Below are 27,200 nucleotides of genomic sequence, written 5' to 3'. Positions count from 1 at the left end.
AAGCCAAAAGAAAGCTGGAGTAGCCATACTTATATCAGACAAACTAGACTTTAAATTAAAGGCTGTAACAAGAGATGAAGAAGGACATTATATAATAGTGACAGGGTCTATCCATCAGGAAGAGCTAACAATTATAAATGTCTATGCGCCGAATACCGGAGCGCCCAAATATATAAAACAATTACTCATAAACACAAGCAACCTTATTGATAAGAATGTGGTAATTGCAGGGGACTTTAACACCCCACTTACAGAAATGGATAGATCATCTAGACACACGATCAATAAAGAAACAAGGGCCCTGAATGAGACATTGGACCAGATGGACTTGACAGATATATTTAGAACTCTGCATCCCAAAGCAACAGAATATACTTTCTTCTCGAGTGCACATGGAACATTCTCCAAGATAGATCATATACTGGGTCACAAAACAGCCCTTCATAAGTTTACAAGAATTGAAATCATACCATGCATACTTTCAGACCACAACGCTATGAAGCTTGAAATCAACCACAGAAAAAAGTCTGGAAAACCTCCAAAAGCATGGAGGTTAAAGAACACCCTACTCACGAATGAGTGGGTCAACCAGGCAATTAGAGAAGAAATTAAAAAATATATGGAAACAAACGAAAATGAAAATACAACAATCCAAACGCTTTGGGACGCAGCAAAGGCAGTCCTGAGAGGAAAATACATTGCAATCCAGGCCTATCTCCAGAAACAAGAAAAATCCCAAATACAAAATCTAACAGCACACCTAAAGGAAATAGAAGCAGAACAGCAAAGGCAGCCTAAACCCAGCAGAAGAAGAGAAATAATAAAGATCAGAGCAGAAATAAACAATATAGAATCTAAAAAAACTGTAGAACAGATCAATGAAACCAAGAGTTGGTTTTTTGAAAAAATAAACAAAATTGACAAACCTCTAGCCAGGCTTCTCAAAAAGAAAAGGGAGATGACCCAAATAGATAAAATCATGAATGAAAATGGAATGATTACAACCAATCCCTCAGAGATACAAACAATTATCAGGGAATACTATGAAAAATTATATGCCAACAAATTGGACAACCTGGAAGAAATGGACAAATTCCTGAACACCCACACTCTTCCAAAACTCAATCAGGAGGAAATAGAAAGCTTGAACAGACCCATCACCAGCGAAGAAATTGAATCGGTTATCAAAAATCTCCCAACAAATAAGAGTCCAGGACCAGATGGCTTCCCAGGGGAGTTCTACCAGACGTTTAAAGCAGAGATAATACCTATCCTTCTCAAGCTATTTCAAGAAATAGAAAGGGAAGGAAAACTTCCAGACTCATTCTATGAAGCCAGTATTACTTTGATTCCTAAACCAGACAGAGACCCAGTAAAAAAAGAGAACTACAGGCCAATATCCCTGATGAATATGGATGCCAAAATTCTCAATAAGATACTAGCAAATCGAATTCAACGGCATATAAAAAGAATTATTCACCATGATCAAGTGGGATTCATTCCTGGGATGCAGGGCTGGTTCAACATTCGCAAATCAATCAACGTGATACATCACATTAACAAAAAAAAAGAGAAGAACCATATGATCCTGTCAATCGATGCAGAAAAGGCCTTTGACAAAATCCAGCACCCTTTCTTAATAAAAACCCTTGAGAAAGTCGGGATAGAAGGAACATACTTAAAGATCATAAAAGCCATTTATGAAAAGCCCACAGCTAACATCATCCTCAACGGGGAAAAACTGAGAGCTTTTTCCCTGAGATCAGGAACACGACAGGGATGCCCACTCTCACCGCTGTTGTTTAACATAGTGCTGGAAGTTCTAGCATCAGCAATCAGACAACAAAAGGAAATCAAAGGCGTCAAAATTGGCAAAGATGAAGTCAAGCTTTCGCTCTTTGCAGATGACATGATATTATACATGGAAAATCCGATAGACTCCACCAAAAGTCTGCTAGAACTGATACATGAATTCAGCAAAGTTGCAGGATACAAAATCAATGTACAGAAATCAGTTGCATTCTTATACACTAACAATGAAGCAACAGAAAGACAAATAAAGAAACTGATCCCATTCACAATTGCACCAAGAAACATAAAATACCTAGGAATCAATCTAACCAAAGATGTAAAGGATCTGTATGCTGAAAACTATAGAAAGCTTATGAAGGTAATTGAAGAAGATTTAAAGAAATGGAAAGACATTCCCTGCTCATGGATTGGAAGAATAAATATTGTCAAAATGTCAATACTACCCAAAGCTATCTACACATTCAATGCAATCCCAATCAAAATTGCACCAGCATTCTTCTCGAAACTAGAACAAGCAATCCTAAAATTCATATGGAACCACAAAAGGCCCCGAATCGCCAAAGTAATTTTGAAGAAGAAGACCAAAGCAGGAGGCATCACAATCCCAGACTTTAGCCTCTACTACAAAGCTGTCATCATCAAGACAGCATGGTATTGGCACCAAAACAGACACATAGACCAATGGAATAGAATAGAAACCCCAGAACTAGACCCACAAACGTACGGCCAACTCATCTTTGACAAAGCAGGAAAGAACATCCAATGGAAAAAAGACAGTCTCTTTAACAAATGGTGCTGGGAGAACTGGACAGCAACATGCAGAAGGTTGAAACTAGACCACTTTCTCACACCATTCACAAAAATAAACTCAAAATGGATAAAGGACCTGAATGTGAGACAGGAAACCATCAAAACCTTAGAGGAGAAAGCAGGAAAAGACCTCTCTGACCTCAGCCGTAGCAATCTCTTCCTCGACACATCCCCAAAGGCAAGGGAATTAAAAGCAAAAGTGAATTACTGGGACCTTATGAAGATCAAAAGCTTCTGCACAGCAAAGGAAACAACCAACAAAACTAAAAGGCAACCAACGGAATGGGAAAAGATATTTGCAAATGACATATCGGACAAAGGGCTAGTATCCAAAATCTATAAAGAGCTCACCAAACTCCACACCCGAAAAGCAAATAACCCAGTGAAGAAATGGGCAGAAAACATGAATAGACACTTCTCTAAAGAAGACATCCGGATGGCCAACAGGCACATGAAAAGATGTTCAGCGTCGCTCCTTATCAGGGAAATACAAATCAAAACCACACTCAGATATCACCTCACGCCAGTCAGAGTGGCCAAAATGAACAAATCAGGAGACTATAGATGCTGGAGAGGATGTGGAGAAACGGGAACCCTCTTGCACTGTTGGTGGGAATGCAAATTGGTGCAGCCACTCTGGAAAGCAGTGTGGAGGTTCCTCAGAAAATTAAAAATAGACCTACCCTATGACCCAGCAATAGCACTGCTAGGAATTTATCCAAGGGACACAGGAGTACTGATGCATAGGGGCACTTGTACCCCAATGTTCATAGCAGCACTCTCAACAATAGCCAAATTATGGAAAGAGCCTAAATGTCCATCAACTGATGAATGGATAAAGAAATTGTGGTTTATATACACAATGGAGTACTACGTGGCAATGAGAAAAAATGAAATATGGCCTTTTGTAGCAACGTGGATGGAACTGGAGAGTGTGATGCTAAGTGAAATAAGCCATACAGAGAAAGACAGATACCATATGGTTTCACTCTTATGTGGATCCTGAGAAACTTAAGAGAAACCCATGGGGGAGGGGAACAAAAAAAAAAAAAAAAAAAAAAAAAAGAGGTTAGAGTGGGAGAGAGCCAAAACATAAGAGACTGTTGAAAACTGAGAACAAACTAAGGGTTGATGGGGGGTGGGAGGGAGGAGAGGGTGGGTGATGGGTACTGAGGAGGGCACCTTTTGGGATGAGCACTGGGTGTTGTATGGAAACCAATTTGACAATAAATTTCATATATAAATAAAAAAAAAAAATAAAAAAAAAAAAAAAAAAAAGAAAAAAAAAAGAGAATAAACCCCAAACCAACTTGAAATTCAAATCCATGAGTATAGTCAAAAAAACCCCAGTGAGCTAATTCCAACTTCTTTTTCCATCTCTAGTCCCAAATCCCAGCCAAAAAGGACCACTCTGTGCTCAGTACCATTTCTGGTTCTCTTTCTTCCCTCCCCTGCTTTCCTACAATAGCCCTTGCTACTTTATATTCCCCAAGGACCCCTGAGCCTCCACACTCTTCCTGATTACTGCAGGCATTCCTGATAGTCTCCATTACTAATGCTCTGGGTAGAGATCCAGATTCTGAAACCCTTGGCAAAGCAGGTACATGCCAAGCATCAGAGTTCCATCTGTTCTGTCACCAGGAGACATTAATGTCACCATCATACAGTTAAGCAAGTTAAAGCTCTGAGAGGCAAGATAAGATGGTCCCTTCCAGGTTGCACACCAATCAACAATCATAATTAATGTCCTTTTTGTTCCAAAGGAACAAAAATATATATACAAGTTGAAGTCAAAACAAGGGTCATGGGGTGCCTGGGTGGCTCAGTTAAGTGTCCTAGTCTTGATTTTGGCTCAGGTCATGATCTCATAGTTTGTGAGGTCGAGCCCCACGTCGGGCTTGTGCTGACAGTGCAGAGTCTGCTTGGGATTCTCTGTCTCCCTCTCTTTCTGCCCCTCCCCTCTCTCAAAAATAAATAAACAAACATTAAAAAAAATGAAACAAGGGTTGATGCAAGGATACAAACAATATGACAGAATACTTTGCAAGAAATACAACAAGACCTAATAAGACAGTCTGTCTGTGGTCACTTCTCTTCTCCCTGTCTCCTGCTCCGCCTCTTATCCTCTGCCTTAATGTCTGTCAATAGTCCTCTCATATCTTTGCTTTCTTCTGCTTGCTTACTATATTCATTTCCCTGTATGCTGGCTTTCTCTGCAACAATTCTAGTTTCTGTACCTTTCACCCTCAACCTGCCCTTAGCTCTGCTTCATCATAGCATTGCTTCTGGTCCTAAATCTAGCACTCTAAGTCCTAACATTCTAAATTTACATTTTAGAGGTAAAATCTGATCATCTCACTCAGCCCAACCTGATCCCTGAGCCCAGAACCTATGGTCGTTGGGTGGGTTGTGGTCACAGAGTAGAAGTTGTCAAGCTAGGCTCATCATGTCATCCTGGACCGCTGCAGAGTATCATCTTAAAGAAGGGAACGTAGAGAGAAGGCAGGCATAGTAAGTACGGCAACAGAATCAGGTCAGCTCTCCTGATTTCAGTCCATGGCTCTTCCTACTCCATGGGCCAGAGGGGCTGTGTTTTAGTCATCTTTGGATTCCCACAATGTTTATAAAACACCTAGAGATTGCAGGCACTGATAAAATGTTGGTTGATATGATGACTTTGAAGCAAATTAGACTAACATTGGTAGTTCATGGACATATCCTAACCTTTTCCATTCATGAATCAGCTTTCAGTTATGTGGCATTCAAGACCTGCTTAAGCCAAGCCCATAGACAGGGGCAGTGCGGAGAAGGGAGAGAGAGAGAAGGAGAGTTTTAAGAAAGTTGATCAGGTTCCATGAGCAGCACCCTGAGCTTGGAATGAAAAAAGAGTACAGAGAAATGGAAATCCATTCTGCCATCTGCCTAATGGCTATTTGTCATTCTTGCACAGTTGCCAGAGAAATCGGGATAAAAGCAAAGCAAACAAAACCTAAGGCAGAAAAATGCAGAGGAGAGACTCTCCCTTTGCCCTTTCCCCAAGACTACATGGATCAAGACATAGCAGAGATTCGGAGGCTATGTCTATTCTCAGAGCCCCAGAGACAGGGGACCAGTGAAGTAGATGTTGGGTAAGAATCTTCAGAACTCATCAGCTTTAGATATTCATGTACTATTTCCTCCCTTTAAAACAATCTGCATCTATAGTAAACATTCTTCCCTTAAGCCCTCTTATCGCAGTGCTTGTTTATTATAACTCAGGGACTAGAAAAGCAAATTTTCAGAGATTTTTTTTTTTTTTCCCTTGCAGCTCAGGTTTTCTTCTTTCTTCCCTCCCCTTCCTTCACACTCTAGGCAATCCCCAAGAAAATTCAGCTAGTTTGCCAGTCTGGTCTGACTGTAACTTGGATTGGCAAACACTGCAGAGTTGTAAGCACCATTGAATTTTTCCCCCTTCCTTTGAACCATTCCCTCTTCTATTTACTTATCTCCTCTAATGTTTACAATCCAGTAAGAGGTCACATAAATTTATTAAACTTCTCCCTCTTTTTTCTTTTCCTTTAAAAATGATGTTATTTAAAGTTTTTTCTTTCAATTTCCTCTGATTTTCAGAATGGTTCCTCAGGGTTCTCATTATTTGGACCTCCCACTGACTTAATCTTCTCTAGAGCAGAGTGCTTGGAATTTCTTTGGCTTAAGCTGGCACATTAATCACTCGCTTAGCCTTCAAGGGTTGAGGGTGGAGCCTCTTTCAGTGGAGCTGCTGCCTGAGTTGCTACCATAGCAGCAAAGAAACCATATCTTGTCCCCTCTATGGAAAACAGTCTGCCCCCTGCCAGCTGTCAGCTTTGTGGTCACAGAAGAGCAAGCCCCGTGGGAGTTTAGGGATATCAGAAGCACAAGGAGCAGCATCAGTGTGGACTCCATCCAAGGTGGAGACATTTCTTCAATAGCTTTTAATTCCAGGCCATGGCCAGGAAGGGACACGGAAGAGCCCGTTACCAGTCCCTCAGCACCTAGGCCTTCTCTACCCATGTATCTCCTGTGAATTAGCTGAGAAGCTTGCAGCATAATTGCTTTCCACATGGCTTCGATTTTTTTTTTAAGCTTTAAGTTTTAAATGTCTACTCCACTGTTTTCTGACCTCTTATCCGTTCTTTCCTCTTTCTTGGGCATAGATATGAACTTGGGTCCTCATTCGTACTAGCTGAATTTTTTTCTTCTTAGTAAGGCAGTGGTTTTTCCATTCTTTAGGGATGAGCTTACTTTAAGTAAAATATTCCTACTACAGAAGAAATTTCTTCTGTACATTCCAAACTACTTCAAGTGTGTCTCTTATAAGCTTTGCTGATTTCAACTTTGAAAAAAGGGTTCACTGTTTCATAATTTTTATAGAATTTTACATATATTATGGCATATATATTGCACATATAATGTATGTTCAACTAGTAATTATCAAATACATCAACATAGACTCATCTGTTTTGGTTTTGTGGATTTTTATGGATATACATCCCTGTTGGGCCATACAGAGCTCCATTACACTGTATCTACTCAACAAATTAGGTACACATTTATGCCGAATCTGAGCATGACTTCACCATTCAAACCCCTGGTCTGCCTGGCTCCTCTCAGTCAACTCTTCTTTAATGATGACTGTATCTGTGATTAGAACCCTCCTAGCTCACGCACTCCCTTCATTTCTTTCTTTGTCCCTTATTCCTGCTGCTCAGCATCGTTTCCGACTGAGGATGGGCTTTCTTCACTATGCCTTTTGCAGTTGCTATAATACAAAGTTTCCTTAATGGAACTGGCCGTGCCATACCTTTCTTTTATATTTCTCTTCTTGTTGGGATTTTGGATCTTTTGCAAGCCTTGCTGCACCTCTGAAAGGAACCCTTAGACATTATCAGTGCTGCTTAATGTCACCAGCCCTACAGATGCAGATGATGCATACTGACAAATGAATATTGAACCTGGATCCGGCATAAGAGGAAAGCTTCTCACACCAAAGACCTATGCATCAGATGTCACATTATAAAATAAACCAGTATGTTTAATGGCTGCTTCTGTTTAGATATTTTCCTAGTTGCACTGCAGATCTTTTTTCAAAACTACAACATTATTAAATGTCAGTGTAGAGTAATGCGGTAGTTTTTATTGAACAAAAATTCCCCTGAATCTAAGCTGGAACCCCTTTTGCCAAAACCTCCCACTCTCACATTTTAATGGCTAGTCCTATACCAGTAAACCTCATGTCTACACCTTTGATCCTTTCCTTCCTGGACTGCAAGATCCTCTCTATTAGGGCTTACCACAGTTCATTGATTTCTAGCACCAATGTAATGTTCATATAGCAAATGAAGATTAAATAACTTAACTCTTTTCCTGTTCGTTATGTTCCTCTGAATGTCCTGCTGTCATTCAAAATGCACTTCTATATATTCAAAGCAGTATTCACTGAGCAAATACAAAGCACTAGGTATTTTTCTAGGCACTGGTCGAGGCACTAGACATAATCCTCACCCTCATTAAGTTTACATCTTAATAAAAACTTCAATGAAATATATTATTATTCCTCAAAAATCAAATCAGTTAGTCAATGCCCGGGAATCCCTATATCTGTTAGTCTTCTTAATCCTTCAGCATTATGGTATCGCACATAGTATGTGTATATGTGTGTGTATCTCTCTCTGTATATATAGAGAGAGATACACACACACACACACAATTTAATCACATTTGTGATTACTTTTCCCTACACAGTTTAATATATGATTATCTACTTATTCTTGTCAAACATTCCTTTATAATATTTCTTGGATTGGTCTCTTACTTTGTATCCCAAGTTACTTCTTGATCGCCTCATTTCCTCCTTCCCAGCTGTCTTACAGTTATACTCCTCCTTGTCCTTCCCTATTTCCATCCAGTCTGCCCAACACTACCACTCTCTCTCAATCAAAGCTCTTCTGGCTCCAGATAACAAAATCCTATTCCGCGTAAAATAAGTAGGAGGGAAAATGATGTAGTATAAAGATGCAGAGTAACCAAAGGTAAAAATTAGGAGTTAAGAAAGACTTAGAGCAGACACCAGAGTTTGGCAGAAACTGAATTGATTCTCTAGTTTTCTCCGGAAACCTACGATTGCTCATCTCTATTTCCTCTGTGTCTGTTTTATGTTCTTTCCCCCTACCCTCCTTCCTTCTTTCCTCTTTTGTTCCCTGCCCTCTCTTCCTGTCTCTCCTCCCGCCCCTCCCTCTCGCCTCTCTGCCTTCTGTCCCAAGAGTGGCACATGCCTGTGGCTCAGAAAAGTAACTGTACGCACTTGACTTCCCATGGTCTCAGTTGTCAAACAGAGACTAATGAAAATATCTTTAACTCCCATTTCCAAATTCCTTGGAGAGATGATGAGACCTGACACCCAGTCTATCTGTTCCCGCCCTTTTCAGATGAGGTATTCATTTCTAATATTTTGCCGAAATTGTGTTGAAGAATGAGTGGTGAAACAGTGCTCAAGGTTTTATTGTATAAGTACATTTCTGGGGCCCACCATTGGATGCATGGGGCTAGTTTTCTCAGAGCAGGGATCCTGGGCTGGCCAGGCACTGCAACTAGTGTCAACAACAGCTCTTTAGAATAAAGTCTTTGGGATTCCCATTCATAATTAATCAGACTGAATATACTTTTTTTCCCTCCATACTCCAAATTCTCTTCTAACTGATACTATCAGCCTTGTGCAACTGTTTCTCCCTGATCTGGAACCTCTTCTGCCAGGTGGAGTTTACCCGCTTGCTTACAGTTTTGTTATCCAGTAGGTTCTGTAAACTTTTCTTCTGTCGTATCTACTACATAAAATAAACAAAGCCAATACTGACCACAAAATTCCACGTTTGGTTTAATCTCTACTCTGGCACTTTCCCAGGTTCCTTTCTGCAGCTGCCTATAATTTGGTTTTAAGTATTCATTTTTCAGCAAATGACAAATGATAGTGTATTGGAAATTACTTCCAATTAACACTTAATTGCAGGTACCTATAAATCGGGTTATTTTGTGAATTTAAGTATCATTTCATAAATCTACTTGCCAACTCCTTTAGGGTGCTTCCTCAGAGAACGTAGGACTGTAACAGGGCTCATATGGTGGTAAATAACCCATATAAAAATGAAGATTTTTAAAATACTGAATACATACTGTGCCAGAGGATAGAGTAGACACTAAGTGAAAATAAGCTCAGGATGGTTTTGTCAGATTATTCTGTTAATCCATGGTCTTACCTGGGTTTGAACACTTACCATTTTAATTCAAAGTCTGGTGGTATCTGTCCACCTATGGAGTAGAAATTTTACTTTAAGGAAACAAACTCTTTGCAAGAATTTTAATCAATGGTCCATAAATTGAGTCAGTTAATGTGGTATTACAGTGTCTCCTTATCCATTTATTATTGTTCTTCTGTACCTTTCTTGGTATTCCTGTGTTAGTCATTAATTTGAACTGTATATACAAGAAACTAATAAGATAGCCTGTCTTTAACGACATTCTGTATTTCAGATTCCACTTGTTTAGACTGCCAGGGCAATTAATCTAAATAAATGTCTTTATTACATACTGCCCCAAGACTCAGGCCTCTCTTTGAGATTTCTGTGGCTCCACTGGAAGATCAATTATGAGACTTTTCTTCAATCAGCCTTATATTCATTACCTGTGGAAGGACAACATATATGCCCTGGGTTTGGAGACAGACCATGGGGCCTATTAAAAAAACAAAAACAAACAAAAGGATGCTCTATGGGAGCTTAGTCATTCTTTATTCTGAAAGGGGGGAAAAACAAAAACAAACCCAGAGAAAGACTCTTTAAAGATCCTTCTTTTGCATCCTGTTTGGGTAAGTGGATCACAAAACAGCATGTTTGATAAAGAGTATATGAAACTCTTTAATATACAAGCATTGGTAATTATTATGCCTCTTGCATAAGTTAAACTCTATAGCACATTTAAAGAAAAAAAAAAAAAAAGAAATACAAGATTCCAGTCCCTCATTCTCCAGAAATAGAGTATAAAAAAAAAAAAGAAATACAAGATTCCAGTCCCTCATTCTCCAGAAATAGAGTATAAATAGAATAATGGCATGGGGCACCTGGGTGGGCCAGTCAGTTAAGCGTCTAACTCTTGATTTTGGCTCAGGTCATGATCTCATCATCATGAGATCTAGCCCCATGTCCAACTCTGCACTGGGTGTGCAGCCTGCTTAAGATTCTTCCTCTACCGCTCATTCTCTTTCTCTCTCTCTCTCTCTCTCAAAAAAAAAAAAAAAAAAAAAAGAATAGTGAAAAACACAGTTATAACTAATTATATTTTTACTTCTGACTTAATACTGCATTTATTACTCTCACTCGGGGCTATGTTGTTTCTTTCAACCTCACCACAGCGAGAAATCCTGGACAGATCCCTGGCCAAGCACATCCCAGTTTAGGGCATGCAGAAAGCATTAGCTGTATCAGAATTCTTAACTTGGAACAAATTGTTTGGTTCTCTTGATAAAGGAATCAGGAGTATGGGTCATTGCCCTGCTCTTGTAGGAATAGGAAGAAACACATCTCTGGTAGGCAGCATGAGTCCACACAGACCCAGGCCTTACTTGGTGCCTGGGAATGAAATTATCTTTACCCCAAATATTGGCTATTCAACCCAGAATGGTGCACACTTATAATCTATGAAAAGTGAAACAATTGGATGTTTCCAAAATGGGAAGAGTTGGGTGCAGCACAGGGCTTTAGTATTTGCCTGTGTTGAGCTTGCTTCTTGGGCCTTTATAATATCTCATTTGATCCTCATAAGAGCACCACATTATAGATACAATTGTGCTCACATTAGAAGTGAGAAAATGGATTGTGAAAGGTTAAAGCATCCAAAGCCATGCAGCCAGAATATGTCAGGGGGGAAATGTGTTTGAATTCAGGTCTCCATAGTTCAAATCAGTAGGTGATGGTATTTAAATCACATACGCGACCACACACTCTTTACTGAACTGTATGTATTCAGAATGACAGAGAGAATGAAGACCAAGGATAAGAAACAGTCCTTCAAATATTGGGAACTTATTTGAAGCTGACTAATCCTTAAATATCTTCCTATTTCTTTCCCTTTTGCTGGAACAAAACTCTTAAAAGAAGGCATGTAGCTAATTGTGTCAATTATATCACTGGCACGAAGTTTTGCATTTCATTTCAAGGTAAAATTACAAGTTCATATGTTCTTATTAGAATCACCTAATTCCTTAATTATTTCAGTGCTTTCCCTTTGGACCATGGAGATTTATATTGAAGTTTAAAATATGTTCTGTGCTACATTGTGTTTCCCATCAATTCCTCTGTGATAAACACAGAGATGTGCTACCCATATCTCCCTCAAGAAGAAGTCACTGCCCAGCTCCATGGAGTGAACTCTGCCCTCAGTATAGGGAGGGAAGTGAGTTAGTTGTACAGGGAAATTTTGAGAAGTTAGTTATGGTTTTCCATTCACTCCAAGGGAGCACTCTCCCCATTCAATCAGATATCAGGAAAGAGTAGAAATTTTCCAATGAAAAAATAAGGAGAAATTGTCAGGAGAGTTTGACTTTGAAAGCTCAATATAATTTTGAAAATGGCTTTTGGGACTTTTATGAGCCTAGGTCTCGGCTTAAGCCTCAGATAGAAGAATATCCTCCTGAAAGTTTTTTCTGTCATGATTTCTGGCTTCAAAGACTGGATGGAACCCATGACCAGCATAGTACCCCATAAGGAGAGCATCAGCTACATTATGAATCTTTTCAAGGTCTAAACACTCCCTGTGTCTTGTGGTTGGAGAAGAGTAGACTTTCCTGACAGTTGCAGGGAGAGAAGCAAGCTTGCCAGGTGAAGAAGTTGAAAACCTTAAAGGGCCTTATATTCAGGCAGAATGCCCAGTTGTAGGTGCCAATGTGGAAACTTGTGAGCTATGGGCCAGATGCCATTGTCCCAGCTCAGGACATCATCATGGGAGAACCTGAAAACTAAGGATCAGGTAGTCTCTGTGATCACACAGTATAACAGAGAATATCAAGAAACAGAAAAGAAAGAAAACCTTAAATTTGTTGAGTTTAAATCCAAATCATTGGATAAACCTTCACACTGAGCTATGTATCAGGTAGTGACAAGACTGTATTCCTATCATACAAACTAAAGACTTAATATAGAAATAAATTTTTAAATGTTTCTGTATTTATGAAATATAAGTATTTCATAAATATAAATACATAAAACACATGAAATATATTTTTATACTTCAGATTGGAAGCTTATGAACATTATACCCACTGCGTTTGATTTTCTACTGTCTTCCTTGTTTTTTGTTTTGTTTTATTTTAAGGGAAATGAAAATAAATCTGAGAGTGAAAGAAAGATGTGCTGAAGAAGAGGTGGGAAAGGAGTTATAAAAGGCACCAAAGAGGAGGAGATGAGATCAACGTGGGAGAAAAAGCATTTGTTCTCCCAAAGATACTTGCTTTAAAGGGAAGATACAGGGGCACCTGGATGGCTCAGTCAGTTAAGCGTCCAACTCTTGATTTCAGTTCAAGTCATGATCTCGCAGGTTTGTGAGTTTGAGTCCCACATCAGGCTCTGTGCTGACAGTGGGGATCCTGCTTGGAATTTTCACTCTCTGCCTCTCTTTCTACCCCTACCTGGCTCATGCTCGCTCACTCGCTCTCGCTCTCTCTCTCAAGATAAATAAATAAACTTAAAAACATAAAGGGAAGATACAGATGAATTCTTGTTTTACTTGGTCAGAAGGCAGTCTCCCAGCTGAAATGTCTGACATACTAGTTACTATTGGATGACAACCTGCATTTGTTACCGTTATCTGTCCACCAAGTTCCTTGGTGTTCTCCCCAGCTATCATCCATCTGTTGTTCTGGAGTATTCATCACGGGTAAGTTATATGTTCTGAGGGGTTGGGTCCAAGATAAGCTGAGGAAATATCATTAAAAAAAGAATGGGAAAGGAAGGGGGACTAAAGAGAGGGAGGGAGGGAAGAAATGAAGAAGGAAGGAAGGAAATATAGAGAAAAAAAGGAAGAAGGAGAAGTGACAACTTCCTAGGGCTGCTCATTTGGGAAAGTTATTTCTGAGAGAATCAGGAAATTGGCCAAAAGGCCTGTCTGAATCCTTTTTTTCCCCCCTTACCAAATCCTTTCTGTTCGTCCCCTTCCCTAATAGTGAGGGGTTCCACAGTGTCAGTTCAAAACTGTGTCTGAGACACAGTTTGGTAAAAATCAATACAGTTCAGTCAATCATATTTCAAGTCACCGAATAGCACATGTTCTCAGTGTAATAAAGTAAGTTTATCTTCTGAATGAGATGAGGCCGAAGGCCTGGGAGGAGACAAGAAGCACTAATGCACAGCACCGTTTAAACAAATCAATACACCGCTCTACCTTGAAAGCCACCAAACAAACAACTGATACCCAGCAGGCCCAGCACTTAAGGCAGCTACCAGGCCAGCTATTTATTTCCATTCCTTGATACCTTTGGAACATCATTAGCAACAGGGAAGCATTAAGACAACAAGTGGGCTGGATTCACATCTGTCTGGGTAACTGTGAGAGCTAATCTGTTTGGAACACCAGAGAGCTGCTTAGAATTTCACTTCTGCTGATGGCTCTACCCTGGACAGATTAACTGTAAACATTACCGCCAAAGGGGTTGCTTCAGCTCTGTCTGTCTCCATGGGAAAACTTTTATTTTCTATTTTTCCCTGAAGAGAACTAGCAGAGACTCATTTTGCATTCCGAATTCAGCCTTTGCTTTTCCAAGTCATTTATTCTTCTTCTCATGAAAAATGGGTTGCCACTAAAACAAAACTTACCAGACAGACACCACAAAGTGACAGACAAAATCGGATCTTAATACCTTCTTACGCGCACACTTAAATTTTTTTTTTTTTTTTTTTTTTTTTTTTGCTTCCCAAAATGATAAATGTTTTGGGTAAATAATCAACCAAGGTCTCTTATTTTCTCTTTTGCTTTCAGAGTGTGTTGTCAAGCTTGGTAAATTTTTTAGCAGCTGTCAGAGTAAATTTATTACCAAAGATGTTTACATTCTTATGTAATGCAGAAGGGAAAGTCTTGGTGATGGGTTTTATTTCAGTCTTTGAAGACCAAATGTTTGGCATGATTAGGATGCAGAAATAGAGTTGACAATATGAAATCCCCAACTGCCGTCTATTTTGCAGTAATGAATAAAAGCAGATTGTCCTAAATTACATCACTTGCAACCTCCCTTCAGTCACAAAACCAAGTACTGTAGACAGAGAAGAACTGGCTTATCTGGAGTTACAGATACATGTTTTTAAAGATTAAACATGCAGTAGATTTATCTTGGGGAAAAACATAAGACAATCATTTGGCCGCTGCTACAGTATGTAGTTTTAAAAATATATACAGAGACCAAAAAAAATGAGCAGAGTTCCTCAAGTTAATTTTTTAAAGAATAGAAGAAAGAAAAAATGTGTCATTATTTTCAGAGACAATACTTACAGCTGCTCCCTTTGGCATCTGGGGAGGACTGTGTTCCCCTCCCCCCCCCCTTATTATTGAGGCTGACAATGTTGGACATACTCAAAACTTGGATGACAGATTGCTCAGTAAAATGTTTCATGGATTAAATGGCTTGGGGCTAAAACAATGTTGTGCATATAAAACCTATATAATGTGAGGCATATGCTCACATGGTCATAAATTTATAGATAGCCAATAAGTTTGTGTGTGCAAAGGCTACAAAACTATACCACACATTGATAGATACATTTCCTTAAGAAATATTCAGTCTGAGTGTTTTCAAAAAGATAGGAATTTATTAAAAGTGAACATTAGAAGCAGCACACAAGGTGTATCTGGAATATCGCCAGACATTTATACTTTTAGAGAAAAAGGATTCAAAGACCACAAATATGGGAAAAACTCACCAAAGGGAACATAACCTTAAGGTAATGGACTGATGGTATAATAAATAGCTATGTCAAATGACATGCGTGAAATTTCTGTTGATCAATACAGCATATTAGTCTAGATCAAAGATCAGCAAACTGTGATCTGTGGACCAAATCCAGGCTACCACCTGTTTTGGTAAAGTTTTATTGGAGCCCAGTCATGTCTGTCATTTTACATTTTCTTTATGGCTGCTTTAAAAACAGAGTTGAATAGTTTCTACAGAGATGGTATGGCCCACAAAGCAGAAAATATTTATAGCATGGTCACTTACAGAAAAAGTTTGACAGTCCCTGAACTTGGAAGCCAGTTTGGATAGATTCAAATCCTAGCTCAGACAGGTGACTGAAGACACGTTATTCAATTCATTTGTGCCTCAGTTTCCTCATTTTTGAAATAGGAATAACAATGGTGTCAACATGATAGATATTACAAACGTTAAATAATTGTATATTAGGACAGTTGCCTGCACATAGTAAGATGTAAATGATCTGATCAAGAGTTGGCATGCTGGTGCAGCAGTCACTGCCTGAAATAATTTACGGTATGATTCTTTCCCTCAATTTCAAATTTGAAAGATTGTATGGCCCTGTCTAGGACACTTGAGTAAGAGAAATCTTTAAGGTTAGGATTAATCACCTAGTGCATTGGTCAGAATCCAGAAAGGAAACAGAAACTATATTAGGTATTGATTCAATATAAGAGGTTGGGAAATTGAAACAGTGAAAAGGAAACACAATGGTAATATAAATAGTAACTGCGAGAGGCATCTATATCCTCCCCACCTTCCCCATGTTGGGGGAAATAAAGGGAAGAGGTTGAGATCATCAGAACCTAGAAGCTCGGAGACAAGGCAACACAAAGTTGAGAATTAGAGTCACCTTCTGGAACTGAGACTGGGGCCCCTGAGCCACTATTCACCTTATGCTGGGAACCCTGAGGGACCATAACGAGGCTTCTTCTGGCCATGCCAATAAATAAACTAGAGATTGGAGCCGTGTAAAACCATGTAAAGATTGTATTTTATTTTTTAATTTAATTTTTATTTTATTTATTTTAGAGAGAATGTGCACATGAGAGGGGCAGAAGGGGAGAGAGAGAGAGAGAGAGAGAATGAATGAATGAATGAATGAATGAATATCTTAAGCAGGCTCCACACTCAGCACGGAGCCTGAAGCGGGACTCAATCCCATGACCCTGAGATCGTGACCTGAGCTGAAATCAAGGGTCAGATGCTCAACCAACTGAGCATGGTGCCCAAGATTCTTTTTAAATAGAACCACCACATGAAAGTTGTCGGTTTCTATTTAAGAATTCCAAAATCATGAATGAAATAAAGAATAAAAGATTTATTTCTAAAAAAGCCCAAATGTGAGTTTGACTTGCATATCTATATTAGATGTTCTTGGCTGAAACTGAGCATAGGAAAACCTAATTTTAGAGAGGGTGCCAGTTTTGGAAATGTGTTATGTAAACAGACTGGGAAGTGGGAGTTGGAAGAGAGAAGGGAGAGGAAGGATGGGAGGCAGTGTTTGGGCAAAGGAGGACTGTAGTTTTTGTTTTGTTTTCTCCAAAGAAGTTATAGAAACAAACAAAAAGTTTAAGGTGGAGATAGGCTTGGAAATTGGTAGAATGGAGCTTTTTGTGAAGTTTCCTTCTGCCAGGAAGAGAGAAGAAAAGAAAAGAGGCAGCCACCGACTTTAATCCCTATATAGGGAGGCAATAAATTCACAATTCTCTCCCTTCTTACATCCATCTTCCCTATACCAGCCAGGACATTCCTAGGTCGTATCATCCATGAACAGCCGCATAAACTGTCCATGGAATTTTGTATATGATAATGAAACCCTTCATATCTCTTTTCCTGGTTTTCTGTTTTCAGCTTCATTCCTATCACTGTCACCTTGCATTTTGGGTTATAGTAACCCTTACCTTCTCCTACTTCCCCATACACACCATGCTTGCTGGCTTCTTAGAATGACCTCTTCCTTTTTCTGTGGGTAGTTGCCTAAGTTGACTTCATATTGCAAGCCTCTGTTTTGGTTTTTCCTGAAGAATCTCTCTAAGCTTCCCTGCTGAGCGTAGTGTTCCTCCTCTACATTCCTATTATCTTATGTGTGTATTTCAATGTTGCGATTACAGTATGTTATTGTAATTATTGTTATGGCTGTCACCCTCATTAGAAATAGTTCATCAAGAGTAAGATTTGTGTTTTATTTACACTTAAGTCGCAAGCCAGATAGCAGGATGTTTGACACATGGTGAGTACTTATCAAATACTTGCTGGAAGACTAAAGAGATGATAGCCTTTTATTGTTCTCAATCAAATTTCTAAAATGGGTGGGAGGTTACATGATGGTCATGAGAAGATGCTGAGTATCTTGTTAAAAAAAAATTACTGGGGCACCTGGGTGGTTCAGTCGGTTGAGCATCTGACTCTTGATTTCAGCTCAAGTCATGATCTCATGGTTCGTGAGTTTGAGCCCCGCATTGGGATCTGCACTGACAGTGTGGAGCCTGCTTGGGATGCTGTCTCCCTCTTTCTCTGCCCCTCCTTACCTCTCTCTCTCTCTCTCTCAAAATAAACAAAATAAATTACAAAAAAATATTCACCACTCAGTATAGCCCAAAAGAGGCCATGTAGAAGAGATAAAGTGTAATGAATTAGGAAGCACATTTCTTCCAGAAGTTTCTGCTATAGTGTCAGTAATTATTAAGGGAAGAAAAGTCTTGGGAGTTAATTCATATATTTATGCAAATTTAGGCTGTTGATGATAATAGTTTTCTAATTAACTCCTTTCTATCTCTCTCTCTCTTTTTATTCCTTTTGGGAATACCTGGGCTACAGATCCTGAAACAAACTTGAGCATTACCAGTTTAGTTCACTTAAGAGTGCCAGAAATGATATGGTCTACAGAGCTGTAGTCTTGGAGCAAGCAATCCTTTAGTTGACTGGAGTAATTACAACTATTTACCTGTACTGCACCTTCTCCTACACCACCCAACAGAGAATATTTCACCAACAGTTTCATGAAAATCACGTTTCTTTGTTCATTTTTTATAAATATGGTCAAACAGAAGTTCTTCTGCTAAAGGTGGATGTGAGAAAGGATGGAATGTGGGAAGTCAAGTTTAGTATTTATCTACCTTTCCCAGGAACTGTGGTTGACACATTCATATATATTGTATCTAATTCTTAAAACGACATTTGATATATTATCATCTTATTGTAGAGATGCAGAAAGGGCACCTGGCTGGCTGTCAGTGGAATATGCGACTCTTGATCTCAGGGCTATAAGTTCAAGCCCTAGGTTAGGTGTAGTGATTACTTGTAAGTAAATCAAATCATAAATAAAATGTAAATAAAATCATAAAATCATTAAAAAAATGGAGAAGCTGAGGCTAACAAAGTTGAAGTATTTTTGCCTAATGTATTCATGCATAATTAACCATTACAAAAGTTAGTAGCTTAAAACAACAATCATTTTTCCCTCTCATGGTTGTGTGGATCCTTACTTTGGCCTTGATTCTTCACCTAGCCTCCCCCTTGGTCAATCATGTAGCTGTAGGCCAATCATCTGATAGCTCAACTGGGGCTGGGTGGTCTGAGATGACCTCATTCACATGTGTAAAGATTGGGGATGAGGTAACCTTGTGTTTCCCATAAGCTAGCTTACTTTTGTCACATGACAATTGGGTTCTAAAAGCAGCAAGAGAGAAAGCAAGCCCATGTGCTCAAATACCATCTTTAAGGATCTCTTTGTGTGAAGTTTGCTAATGCCCAACTGATCAAAGCAAGTCCCATGGCCAAGCCCAGAGTCAATCTGGAAGGGGACGGGATATAGGGAAGCCGTCATTCATTGGAAGTTGTTACTATAAAAATCTCATACACTTAACACAAGATATAAACCCATGTTGGTCTGACTCTGAAATGTTTCCTCTATATCATTGCTGTCTGTATATCAATATGCTGTGGGGGCACCTGGGTGGCTCAGTTGGTTGAGTGCCTGACTCTCGATTTCAGCTCAGGTCATGATCCCAGTGTTGTGAGATCGAGCCCCATGTCGGGTTCTGCACTGACAGCTTGGAATTCTCGCTCTCCCTCTCTCTTTGCCTCTCTGCTTCTCTCTCTCTCCCTCTCTCTCAAAATAAATAAGCTTAAGAATAAAAACAACAACAACAAAAAACACTGCCTACCCTACTTCCAATTTACTCCCTGGTGCCCCTTTCAATTTTTCCCCTTCTTTGTGTTTTTATTCTTATTTTGTTCTGTTATTATTATAATAGTCTGGAACAAAGTTACAAGTTCATTGGTGTTTACTTAAAATAAATGGTACATACTGAACGTGGGAAGTTTGATGAAATTTGAGAACTTCATGAAGCCACCACCACGATCAAGATACTAAACATTCCCCACAATCCCATCACCCACAGATATTTCCTCCTGCTCCTTTGCTGTTCATCCTTACCTAATGTCCATTCCTAGATGGAAACTAGTTGTTTATTCTATCATTAAAAATTAGTTTATACCTTTCAGAAATTTATATAAATGGAAACATGTACTCTTCTGTGTCTTGCTTCCATCACTCTACATAATAGTTTTGATATTCATTCATGTTGTGGCATGGTTTTAGTTAGTTCACCTTATTGTGGAGCAGTATGTATACCGTATTTTCTGGATCCGTTTACCTGCCGATAGGCAGTTGGGTTGTTTGTAGTTGGGGGCCATTACAAATAAGGCTGTCGTGCCATTTTCTGTATACGACTTTATCTAAACCTCTATTCTCATTTCTCTTAAATAGAAACAGGTCAAATGAAAGTTCTGTTTAATTTTTTAAGAGACTTCAAACTATTTTCCAAAATGGTTGTACCAATTTTCAAGTCTACCATCTGTGCATTAGAATTTCAGCTGCTTCACATTCTTATGAGCACTTGGTATGGCCATCATTGTGGCCGTATTAATATTTTGGAAGTGGTAGTTCACTGTGGTTTTATTTTGCCTTGTCTTGATGGCTAATAATGTTGAACATTTAATACATACTGTGTAGCACATATTATCTTGTTGGCAAGTGTTATAGAGAATTAAATTCAAGTCCATGAGCTCCTTGAAATATATCAATTTCCTTTTGATCTCTCATAATTCCTTTAAACTCAGCATAGACAATAAAATTCTAATTTTTCACATTTTAAAATACTGTTATTTGGATTTTATTTAAATGCATAATTAAAGGGATGCAAAAAGATAGTGAGTTCCATTATAAAAAAAATGAATCAAAAAATATTGAGTTATGGTGTGTATGAGAAATGATCTTACTCTTTGGTGGTTTTCAGATAATTGAAAGTTGAAACCTGTAATTTCTTTAAGAGATTTGTAGAAAAGACTGCCCTAGGACACAATTATTTTTCTGTCATTTGCAGTCATACCTCTTTATCCACAGTTTCAGGTACCTGTGGTCAGTGGTGGTCCGGGAGCAGATGATCCCCCTGATGTCAGAAGTAGCTGACAGTAAGTCACAACAGCTACGTCTCACTTCATTTTAGCACATAGACATTTTATCATCTCACATCATCACAGGAAGGTGAATATATATTTATAGTATATTGTTGTAATTGTCCTATTTTATTATTAATTTCTTAATGTGCCTGATTTACACATTAAACTTTATCATAGACATATATGTATAGGAAAAAAACATAGGATACATAGGGTTTGATACTATCTATATTTCCTGGGATTTACTGGGGGTCTTGGAATGTATCCCCCAGATAAGAGGGGCCTATTGTATATTATTCTACAAATCTTTATATTTTTAAGTGTTTATTTATTTATTTTTAAGGAAAAAAAAAAAGAGTACAAGCAGGGGAGGGGCAGAGAGAGAGAGGGAGACACAGAATCCGAAGCAGGCTCTAGGTTCTGAGCTGGCAGCACAGAGAGCTTGACACGGGGCTCGAACTCACCAACTGTGAGATCATGACCTGAGCCAGAGTAGGACGCTTAACTGGCTGAGCCACCCAGGCGCCCCACAAATCTTTAAATTAAAGAGTAGATTCAAAAGGAGAGAAAAGCATAAAAGCATATTTTGGTATTGCAAGGTAGTAAATAATACAGTTCTTCTCTTCATATTTTCCTGGGACTATGGTGGGGGTGGAGAGATGGATAGATTTGGGAATTTTGAAAGACTTTAGGGGATAAATACTTTGCTGTTCACAGCATGGTCCTTAGAGCATTGCTGTCTCCTGGGAGATATTTGGGATACAGGATCTCAGTATCCCCCACTAACTCTACCAACTGGATCCAAATCAGCATTATGAGATTCTCAGAGGATCCATATCCATGTTAAAGATTGAGCAGCACTGCAGTCAACCCCTTGTCCCTCTGTTCAGAATGTAGGGAAATCATCACATTTAACTGTTGCCTCGCAAGCTTCAGTGATTAGGAAAAAATACAAACTAGACCTCAACCCTCCATCCTACACGGCAGGTGATTTGTCTTCTTTTCTATGGATTCAAGAAAGGCCAAGCAGAGAAGTTACTGTGAATAGTGCATTTTCAATTCATTTCACCCTGGAGCAGCTGGCTTCCCTCGCCTCAGCCTCACTTTGAAGCTCTGCATTTACACTTTGATGAATTAGCCATGTCACTTAGTGCTTATATCCAGAGTCCTCCCCAGATACCACTTCAAATGCCTGTTAATTTTGTTTCGATCCAGAATCCTAAGTTTCAATGTTTATTCACCCCAGCTCTCCTAGGTCAGCCCTCTCCTTCTTCCCTCCCACTTGTGTGATGTAGCAAAGTCACTCTTCAGCTTTTTATTAACTTCCCTTGTTTTTGTCTCTGGCCTCATTGCCTCACAGTCCTTTACATTAAACTGCTAAAGCAAGGAATTGATGTCTAGCTCATTCCATACTGCATTACCTCCCTTTATATTGTTGCTTGCTCTCCATCCTCGACACTTCTCACCTCTGTTTTGCCCTCTCAGCAGTTCTTGCTACCTTGTGGCATGTTCCCTCTTTCAGGTCATTAACATATAAAGTGGGAAAAAAATCGGCCTTGATACTGACCCTTGTGGTTTTCTATTTCCCATTCTTCTAACTCCTAAATTGTTTCCACACCCAAATGCTCTTTTCATAACAAATAATCCAATTCTCCTTCTATCTAAGTATAGTATAAGAGGGGGTTGAACTCTGTTATTTCTAATGAGAAAAGCATGAGTTAGCTGGTCTTTTTGAGTTTAATGAAGTGCACCCCATAGAAGATTGTACTTGGTCAATGTACTGGGAGAGCAGGACACCTAGCCAGCATAGCAGGAGAGAGGGCCAGAAAAGCCAGAGTGATTTGACTCCACTGCTTGTAATGAGAAGTGTTTATAAGGCATGCACGAATATTCTAAAATGACTAGGGTAAATCACCTGAGGAGTTCAAAAAGATAGATTGGGTTCCTCTTTTCCAAAACATAATTCTTATGCTATTATTTCCAAACCAATTACAAGTTCAGACTGGTGCATCACAAAGTTTCGTTGGATGTCTTTTGCCCTGTAGGAAATGGGCACATATAAGCAATGCCAGAGAGAAATAGCATGCATGACTCTACCACAAGGGTAAGGATATAGAAATGCCTAGGAAAACTTCCAGACTAAGAGAAGATAAGAGCTAGAATTCAGGGGCCAAGTTGAAATTAGTTACTGAAGCCAGAAGGGCGTAAGTCTAAAACAATTCCAAATCTTGGCAATTGTGTTCTCTGCCAATGAACTCTAACATTAGAATAGAATATTCGAGTCATACTTTATTTTCTTTGCTTTTATGCTTTTATGTTTTCAGAGGTTATACACTTACATATTCATATAAGAATTATAACCTGTGTTTTCACACATGTAAAGTTTGTGGTATCATGAGAACGGTGGAACAGACATACATATATAAGAGAAATAGCAAGCCTGGTTAATTTAGGAGTCTTTTTATTTTATCTTAATTTTAGAATAATCTTAAGAAGTAGGAGGAAGCAGAGGAGGAAAAGGACAATTTTTAGCCTTCAACATGGATCCGCTGTAATTTGTTTGCATAACTAGTATAGCTCACTACCCTGGACAAGATGTGACTAAGCAAAAGCCATAACATACATCCAAGTTAAACAAAAACATATACTTAGCTCAAGGAAGAAAAATTCTAATAAAGATTTATTTGCTCATGCACAAGTTCTGGTCCTCACCAAATGTGGATAATGAAAGCAAGTGGTATATGATTCCACGTGAAAGACATAATGGCTTGTTAGAATGAGCATAGATAGGTACATGTGTTTTTTTTTAAACTTTAGCCATCATTAGGAAGTCCTCTGACCTTGGCAAAGTTACTTATATTTTCTAAGCCTCAGTTTACTCCCCTGAAGAAGTGGAGTGATAGTCATATTTTTAAAGTATCGTTTGTAGGTTAAAAATAGATGTGAAAAACCAGCTGGCCCAGTGTCTCACTCTGAAAGAAATGAGTGAATGGCAGTGGTATTTGTTTTCACTCTTGGTGTCATCATGAATTTTACTATACAAAAGAATGTTTAGAGCAGAGAGGAACTCTGAAAACTATGTAGTATAAATCCCTCATGTTCTCATAGAGGTAGATGCTGAGGATGGATGGGGTAAAGCGAATGAATGGTAAGAAGAGCATTGGTGTTCAATTACATGGATCTGGTCCCTAACACTATTTCCACCACACCATGTGAAAAGCATGTTGGCACGGCCCCATGACACTTAGCATGGCAGAGATAGGAAGCCAACACCCATGACACATACACTCTAGACTCAGTCAATCTGGGGTCAAATCCCAACTCCATATCTTACTCGTTTTAGTCCTGGGAGGAAGGACGTCTAGCCTATTATATTGGGGTACTTCCCTTTTATTCCTAGTGCGTTGAGGGGTTTTACCATGAAAAAGATCAAACTTTTCTTCTGCATATTTTGAGACTCATGTAATTTTCGTCCTTTGTTCTGTTAATACAGTGTATCATATTAATTGATTTTTATATATTAAACCATTCTTGTTTTCCTTGCATCCTGTGGATAAATCCCACTTGGTCATGGTGTGTGATCCTTGTGATGTGCCCCTGAATTTAGTTTTCTAGCATGTTTTTAGGACTTTTGCATCTGTATTCATCTGGGATATCGTGGTTTTCTCCACTGGCTCTGTGCTGAGCTGAAGGAATGGAGAGGTGGGGATCTTTGGTGTCTGTCAGTCCAAACCACAATCTCTGTTCTTCTCCAGGTGTTTGGACTGCACCAAACCCATTAGAACTCCCAGACTGGTATTCCAGATGCCATTTCTTTGGACAGACTGAGAGGAATTGAGGCTTTGGAGTAATGGATCCACTTTTTCCTTTCCTGAGGGAGGCTGAAAACTGATATTTTTTCTGTTTGCACTTTGCTGAGCAGGGTTGTATGCAGATCTGTGTAATATACCAATCTGAACCATCATCTCTGTTCTACCCCAGGCAGCTAGACAGTGCTGGATTGATCAGAGCTTCAGGATTGGTAAAACGGATGCCAATTATGTGGGCAGTCATGAAGAAGTAGGGTGCTGGATACACGGGTCAACTCTTTCCCTCTCCAAGGAGTACCTCTAAACTGGGATTTTTCATCTGACCTCTCTTTGCTGAATGAGAAACTATGGCAGCTAGCAGACCAAACCATCTGTGTTCTCCTCTTGGTGGCTCTATTGTGTCAGTCTTGTCTGAACCCAGTGCTGGTGAGTCAGATACTAGTTCTTTATCAGCCCCAAGAGAAGCTGAGACACTAGATGCATGGATCAATTCTTTCCCTCCCTAGGGGAAAGCTGGGAGCTAGGATTTTTCATTTTCTTGCCTGTGCTGAGCAGAGGTGAGGATCTATGGTATCTACCAGCCCAAGGAGCTCTCTCTGTTTTCCCTAGGAGGATAGACTCTCCCAGACCCAACAGAGCTTCAGGATTGGAAAGACAGAAACCTCTTCAATAAAGTTGGGACACTGGACCACGAAACAACTCCTTTTCCTTCCTAGGTGAGTCTAGGAGTGAAGAGGTTTCTTTTTGTTCATATGGTGCTGTGCAGGGGCAGAAAGTCCAGCGACAGGGCACCCTGAGTCTCCCTCCCAGCTTTGGTGAATCTGTTTTCATGTTCTCCTGGATTGCGGGAGTCTTTCCGTTACTTTCTGGATTTCTGTCAAAGAAAATTTGTCCATGAATTGTTGCCAAATCTATGTGTTTGTTGGGGGAAGGAGGGTCCAGGGCTTTCTGCTCTGCTATCTTGCTAGTGCTATCCTCCTCTAGGTATTCTACCAACCTGAAGACATATACGTTGGGACTGGAATTTCCTAGTTATTAAGTTTCTTCCTACATGAGTGTTTAAGTGTGTACATGGTTATAGGTATGTGTTTTATAATAACTTGTGCAGTGATAGACACACACAAAAAACTATGATTTATAGGCTTATTTTTTTGCCCAGGGTGTACTTAAAGATATCCCCTTTTGTAACTTGATTTGTTTATTACCTCAACACCATTTTGGAGACTATTTCCTTCCCCCTCAAATCTACACCCCATTTAAATCACATTCACATCAATGTTTTATACACAGTAGAATATTCAAGCAAAGATTCAGGCTGAGAATGCTATGCCTCACAGTAAATTGGGAATAAATTACCCATGTAGTTCATGCACATCGTGTGAGCATTAAATAAGGAAGCAAATTTATGGTAAAAAGGGAGCAACTGTGTATGGTTTAATGCTAAGTATATTCGATAGTATAACATGATGTTTGATTTTATTGGCCAGGAGACAATGCATACATTACAGGAGAATCTTCAATCAGAATTTTAATATCACACATTCTACAGATGTCACTTCATAAAGTCAAACATTTATATCTTGAGTCTAGAAGGGCTGGCATTTGTAGTATCAAAGAGGGCTGGAGTTACAGATGTTTTCCACTTTGTCCCTATACTTTTGTAAGCAAAGCTATGTATGAAATATGTGGATGAAAGTACATGATACTTTCATAAAGCTATCGACAGCCAATTTTAATGCAGGCTCATAAAAGTTAGCTGTTTCTGTATCAATATGAGCAAATCATTAGAATAGAACGTATCAATAAACTAATGGTATTTATTTATGTGTTTATCCCCTTATGCTTAGTAACTTGAGTATTAATATTTTTCTAATTATAAAAGTAATATACATACCTTATAAAATTTTCAGGAGGTAACGAAATATATGACGTAACATTTCAGCTTGCCATTTGTCCTCCACTTTTATCTTTTTTTAATTTTTTAAAAGTCAAAAAGAGACAGTGTGTGGGTGCATAAGCGGGAGTAGGGGAGGGGCAGAAAGAAAGAGAGAGAGAGAATCCCAAGCAGGCCCTGTGCTGTCAGTGCAGAGCCCGATGTAGGGTTCGGGCTCATGAACTGTGAGGTTATGACCTGAGCCAAAATCAAGTATCCACGCTTAACCGACTGAGCCACCAACGTACCCCCTCCTCCGCTTTTAAAAAAAGGAATTCCAGTCTGTGTGAAATTATGATTTGGTGTGTGGTTCCAAAGATGACAGACTCAGAGGATATACAATACT

The sequence above is a fragment of the Puma concolor genome, chromosome E1 (genome assembly GCF_028749965.1).
Source record: "Puma concolor isolate L17-30 chromosome E1, mPumCon1.1.hap2, whole genome shotgun sequence".
NCBI lineage: Eukaryota > Metazoa > Chordata > Mammalia > Carnivora > Felidae > Puma > Puma concolor.
This window is presented reverse-complemented; position numbering follows the sequence as displayed.